General features: G+C 25.0%; 1 long non-coding RNA gene across 1 annotated transcript; it reads left to right on the forward strand.

The window, feature by feature from the left end:
- Positions 1-3,411: 3,411 nt before the first annotated feature.
- LOC122849161 lies at positions 3,412-6,419 on the forward strand. The gene is made up of 3 exons (XR_006373512.1): positions 3,412-3,731; positions 4,753-4,948; positions 5,763-6,419. It is a non-coding gene; the product is annotated as an uncharacterized LOC122849161 (long non-coding RNA).
- The last annotated feature ends 336 nt before the right edge of the window (positions 6,420-6,755 follow it).

Raw genomic sequence — 6,755 nt, forward strand, 5'->3', positions numbered from 1 at the left:
AATTTGTTGAAGAAAAAAAAGTTTATTCATATGGTAGAATATTTTATTATTTTTTTTTTGTCTATAATTTTTGTTAAAACTTAATTATAAGTATATAAGAAAAAAATCATTATACATCTTGCTGGGCTCATGTTAGATACATGTTTAGAACATACTATACATTCTCTATATCTTTTTCTGCTGTTAGAATTTGTAAAATTTTTTTGTTTTTTATGAACTGACTTAATTATTTAATTTTAATTAAAAAATTTTTATAAACTTAAAACATGGAGTAACCAAAAGTCTGGAGAATATACATTGATAATTTATTGTCAAATAGATTTTCAACGCAAAAAAAATAAGTGTTAAAAAATGCTGACTATATACCAATAGCCTACGTTCGATTCCGGTCCTGCTCACTTTCTTTATAAAAAATCATTTTTAATTTTTTAGAAGTTTTTTCTCAAAAAAAAAAAAAAAAAAAAAAAGACCCCAACTAGAATCGAATCTATGCTACTTCGAGCCTTGCATAAGAACCTTATATACACAATTTTTTTAATTCCAAAACTGAAATCAATGATTGCACAGCTTAAGCATTATGAATTGTATTTTATCTATGATTCAACTTTAATCATTTCAGATTTTTTAAAGGACTGTTTTTTTATCGAACCAAAAAAAAAAAAAAAAAAAAGTGACTCTACCTGGAATCGAATCTATGCTACTTCGAGCCTTGCATAAGAACCTTATATACACAATTTTTTTTATTCCAAAACTGAAATCAATGATTGCACAGCTTAAGCATTATGAATTGTATTTTATCTATCATTCAACTTTAATCATTTCAGATTTTTTAAAGGACTGTTTTTTTATCGAACCAAAAAAAAAAAAAAAAAAAAAAGTGACTCTACCTGGAATCGAATCCATGCTACCCTTAGCCTCACATCAGATTCTTCTAAATGCCTCAGTTTTGTTCCATAACCGTAAATATATACTGAACGGCTTAATCATTATAAGTTGTATTTTATCAATGACTCAACTTTCAAAATAATTATCTGAATAAAAACACAATAAATAATTCATTGTATTGAAAGAATAATCAATTATTTTAGATTTTTTAAAGACTATTTTTCCCAAAGAAATAAAATGTTCCCCAATAAAATAGTAATTATTTTAAAATATTTTCATGGCTCAAATTTTGCATGTGTTTTCTTTTTTTTTTTTTATTACCCCAAACATAAATGCGTACAGACATCTGGCTCGGTGCATATTAGATTATACTTTTTACAACATAATTTGTCGGAGAAAAAAAAGTTTATTCATCGATGATCTGGTATAATATTTTATTATTTTTTTTTGCGTAAGATTTTTGTTAGAACTTATCTATAAGGAATAACCATTACACACATAACTGGGCCTATGTTCGATTTTTTTTTAAGCATGTCAAATAACAATTAAATAAATGTTTTTTTTTTTATGGAATGACTTATAATTATTTCATTTTTATGAAAATAATATTTATGAACTTGAAACACGTAGTAAACGAAGGTTTGGAGAACGATACATTGATAATTGTCAAAGATTTTCAACATTATTATTAATCGTTGTTTAATGTGAGAATCAATCAAATGTCTCGAAAAGAGGCTTCATTCTCCTTTTTATAAAAGAAGAAAAAAAAAATAAATCCTTTTACTTGATTTTTTTTATTTTAAAAATATTCGAGAATTTTACTTCAGGCACACAAATTTCACTTTGTAATCCATCCTACGAACAGATAACTAAAAAGGTAAAAGAACTTAGGATCTACAGTTCCGTTATTCTATTATTTTCTTCCGACACAGGTTGTTTTTTGAGCAAATAAAAGTGGAAAAGGTATTTTCTTAGAATTACAGCAATTGTATGCAAAAAAAAAAAAAAAAATTAAGTAATGGTTATAATATTGGAAAACATTTTTGATGTCCTTGTCACAAAATTATTATTATTATTATTATTATTATTATAATTGTATATTAAGCAATGAACTAATAGTTTAAATAATTAACAATTTCAAAAAAATTCATAATATAGGAATCATAAAAAAAAAAAAAAAAAATGAATAAAAAGTTGTTTTTATATAATATTATTAACAAATATTTATACGTGTTATACATATACAATAATATGCGTATAACTCAACGGCATTCAAAGACAGAGTAAACTGTCAACTGTGTGATATATGTATACTGTAATTTTATTACTTTTTTGGGAATTTTGGTGCTCAGCTTTTGTTGGCTTAAATAAATATTGAAAGACATTAAACGCACCAAAACTGTAACAAGATGCTTTTTTCTTTTACTTGAATTTGCCCTTTCTGTCTACTAAAAAACTATATACTATAATAAACTATATAAAACTATATTTTTTTAACTTGTCCTGTATGAAGTAATGAATAAAAAAAAAAATCTTACCCGTTCGTTGTCGTAATACCTCCATAATTTGTATCTTTTTTTTATTGGTTGATTTCCAGGTTCTGACATATTGTGTTTTTTTATTAATTAATTTTTTACTAAAGATAATATAGTCAATATATTTTGATTAACTTTACATTTACTCGTAAGTTATAATGAAATGTATAATAATTGTGCAAAATACGTATTACAAAAAATTTTATGTTTTTCTTTGTAACCTCTTTGGATACCGCGATACGAACTGTGGTCTTCTAAGGTCACTAAGAAACAAGACCCCCATAAAATTTAACTATTTCCTGATGGCCAGGGTTTTCTGTTTTCTATATACCTATTGAAAAAAATACTGTAAATTCTCTGAAAAGAAATCTTGAAAAAAAAAGAGAAAGAAAATTTCAAAGACTACAGATATTTTGTTTCAAATACCAAATCAGCGGAAAACAGAAACAAAAATAAAAAATTATAAAATAAAGAACGACAAAATTTTTTTTTTCATACAAATTTTTTTAACAATTAAGTTTTTTGTTCTCGTATATTTAACATAAAACAGAAAAATATTAGAAACAAAATGTAAATATGGCAATAAATAAATGTATATATCTCATTGCATCAACTATTTATAATTTTATTTTATCTTTCGTTAAATGATAATGTGAAAAAACTATATTTCGTATGCTCGTCTTGAGATATATAGATGTGCAAATACTTGTACCAAATCTCAATTAAGCTCGAAAATGTATTTCCATGAAAAAAGTCATGATAAAGTTTGAAATAAAATAAATTTTTTCTGAAGACAAACGTACAATAATACGGAAAATAATGAAAAAAAAAAAAAAAAATTAAAAAACTCAAAAATAAGAGATATTTATATGCACGTGCACATATGCAATCATAAAAACATATTCTGTTGACATTCAAAATTTGGCAGGGTTATATTCATGTCTCTTTCTATTTTTTTAGTTTTCTAAGGCCAACCCTTACACTGTAAACTAAACGACGTCACTGAACTCCCCACCAAAGAAACCTAGCTTCGAGATCCAACAGAATACTCAATACAGGCTCAAGCTCCATACCCTTGGGCAGATTACAGTCGACTGTTGTTGACCGTGGTCAACAGCCATACCCAGTCATCGTACAAGAAATTTTTTCAAGCACTTTTTTTTCTGCAGTTTCTGACTTAAAAATAAGTCACTACTTAAATATTTTTCGTGTACAAGCAAATTTTATGGTGTTAGTGATTTTTTCAAAATTGAATTTAAGTGTTATATTGTGATAATAATATATTTCTGTCTACTATAAATATGTCAACAAGTAAGTAAATACGAAAATTGAAATTTCTTTTTTCTTTTTATTGATGTTTTATATTGAACACACATGCAAAAATTAAAAGCTCACGACAAAATATTCAAACTAAAAATAATACCCATCTATAATCTATATAAAATATATACAAAAATTTTAGAAAATAATAAGGGTATATAACATAAGTGTATTTGAATACAAGCAGAATTATTTAATGCTTTTTTAAAAAATTTTTTATCAACAAAAAGTACAGTCCGATGAAAAGTCTACATTTGGTATATATAGAAATATAAAAAATATATTTTTTTTTAGATAGAAAATAAAAATTTATATTTAAAATTATTTTTAGGAAAATATATCTTTTGAAGAAAAAAAAAATAAATGAAAGAGACAGCTGGATAATAATCTTTGATATTTTTAATTTTTCATATTTATTTATTTATATTTATATTATGCAATCTATTATGAGTATTTAAATAAATTTTCTTTCCAAAATATCATATACAAATTATGTATAAATTATATATAGACACAAAAAATATGAACATAGATAACATACTATTAAGGAGTTTCATATATATATTATACGCGTAAAGTTTTCAACGCATAATTGTTTGTCTTTTTATTTTGGCTTGTTTTTTTTTATCTCAGTTATTCATGTTGAGACGTTGCTATAGGGTGATCAACAACAAGTTGGAAAATTGACAGTCAATCAACATACATTAAATATTGTTTAAAAAAAATGTTTTTAATTTTTAATGTTTTTTTTTTTTTTTGTCTCAAAAACCTATATTTTCCTCAAAGTAATTTTGAAAAATAAATTTGTATTTTCTATCTAAGAAAAACTATGTTTTCTATATTCCTATATTTAATAAATATTTTTTTTTTATTGAACTACATCCATACTTTTATTATTAAAAATGAACAAATTTGCTAATTTACATGATCTTAAAAATTCACATCATCATAAAAATTTTATAAATTTTTCTGTATATAAATTTTATTTAGATTATTTATCAATTATTTATAGATTATACATACCAGATTGGACCAAAACTATGTATTATATATATATACATATTGTATACAAATTTTATGTATAAACTATATCATACTTTTTCACGTGAGTTGTACATTAACTGGACAACCGTCTAGAATTGGAGGACACTAACACCCAGGACCGCCTGCCGAGAATCTTCATGTACGGGCTTGAGATACGATCATAGGTATAATTTAAAAAAAAAATTTTATTAACTTTAAAGTCTATTTCAATCGAGGGGGAAGTCACTTGTGTAATCTGGCGTACATCAGGAGAAGAATCTTTAATAATCTCTTGTAATCTTACAGAAATGATTACGGAAAAATCGTGTAATCAATGTAATCTAAAGTACTCTTGTAATCTTTTATAATCATCAATAATCTTTAAAAATTTTATGTAATCACGTCGTATATCTGTAATCTGCGAAAATTTCTTGTAATCCTCTCTTCTCTATTTTCAGATCACGCATGCGTGTGAATACATGCACATATATAGTATACTAATTTTTTCTTTCTTTATTCGTTTTTCATTATTTTTTTTTTTCTTTTTCGAATGAAAGATTACAGGGAATCTTTGTGATTACCAAGAAAAAGTATTCTCGTGCAATCATTAGGAATATTGCATGATTACTGGTAATCTGTAATCTGGTGTAATTTTTAATAATCGTCAATAATCTCGTGTAATCTTTTTGAAATCTTTGAATTTTAAGTGTAATCATAAAAAATTACTGGGATTCTTTGTGATTACAAAAAAAGTAATCTTGTGTAATCATTGGAAAGAATATCGGAATTTGTTATTTTTGTATATTTATGAAGCACTTGAAAATAAATTCAGTCTTATCTCATTTCTATAAAAATAAATGTTTAAAGATATGTGTATACATATTTGTTCCATGAAGACAATGCCAAATTTTTATAGTACAAGTTTATGAATTGATAGATAAATTTGTAAAGTATAGTATTTTTACATAATTTAATTTCATTTATGTATTTTTTTTTTAGAATGGGCCATGACCGTTGCTCGTCGTGCAGGTTTGCAACAACCAGAAAGACGAATGTACATGAAATCGATGACTGAAAAAATTGGTGCGATAAAACGAATCTTCCGTAACGAACGACATAATTAAGATAAATGTTAAAACTTTCTTTTTTTTTATTTTACACATTATTAAATATTTTTTGAAGAAATATTAAAAGTATTAAAAAAAGTACAAGTTGTTGTTACCAACAGAAATCTACCGACAGATTCAAGAACCCACCGCAAGGTGTCCTCTAAAGCAGTCATACTAAATTGGAGGATGCGTTCAAACAAAAAAAAAAAGTTTAATTTTAATAAAGTTTAAGAATATAATTTTTAAAGAGAATTAAAAATTTAATTAAATAAAAAAAAAACAGTTTAGAATTGAAATATATAATTTTGGAATTATTGCTGCAAATATGTAAAACTATTGTAACTCTGTTTTTTTAAATCATTGTAAGTGTAAACCATTGGTATTTATAGCAAATAATTTCTATTATACTTGAAAATATAAAAAAATAAAAATATATACAACTTACCTTTTGTCCTTTTTAATAAAAAAAATTAATATTTTTATGTCTAATAATAAGTTGTAAATAAATTGTTATCAAGTTTTTTATATAGATGTGAATAGATCTATTTAGATGTGAATAGATCTATTTAGATGTGGAAGCTGCCTATGAATGCTATACCGTAGATCCGAATCAATCTATGTAGATCTACGTTGATCTACATCGTCCAAACATATTTTACTATAGTTTAGTCGGTCGAGTAGATCTACATAGATGCGCTCAATCAGCAGATCTACGGCAACACATCTATTTAGATCTACCTTATTTTTTCCCGGGAATACGTAGACTTAAAAAATCGGCCAGGCTCAGGATTTGAACTCTGTACCTTTCGAGTACAAACCCTACTCGGCATCCGTTGCGCCACGATAACGCACGTGAAAAAAAAAATTTATTTGTTTTACATCA

Source organism: Aphidius gifuensis, linkage group LG2 (assembly GCF_014905175.1).
Source record: "Aphidius gifuensis isolate YNYX2018 linkage group LG2, ASM1490517v1, whole genome shotgun sequence".
NCBI classification, from domain to species: Eukaryota; Metazoa; Arthropoda; class Insecta; order Hymenoptera; family Braconidae; genus Aphidius; species Aphidius gifuensis.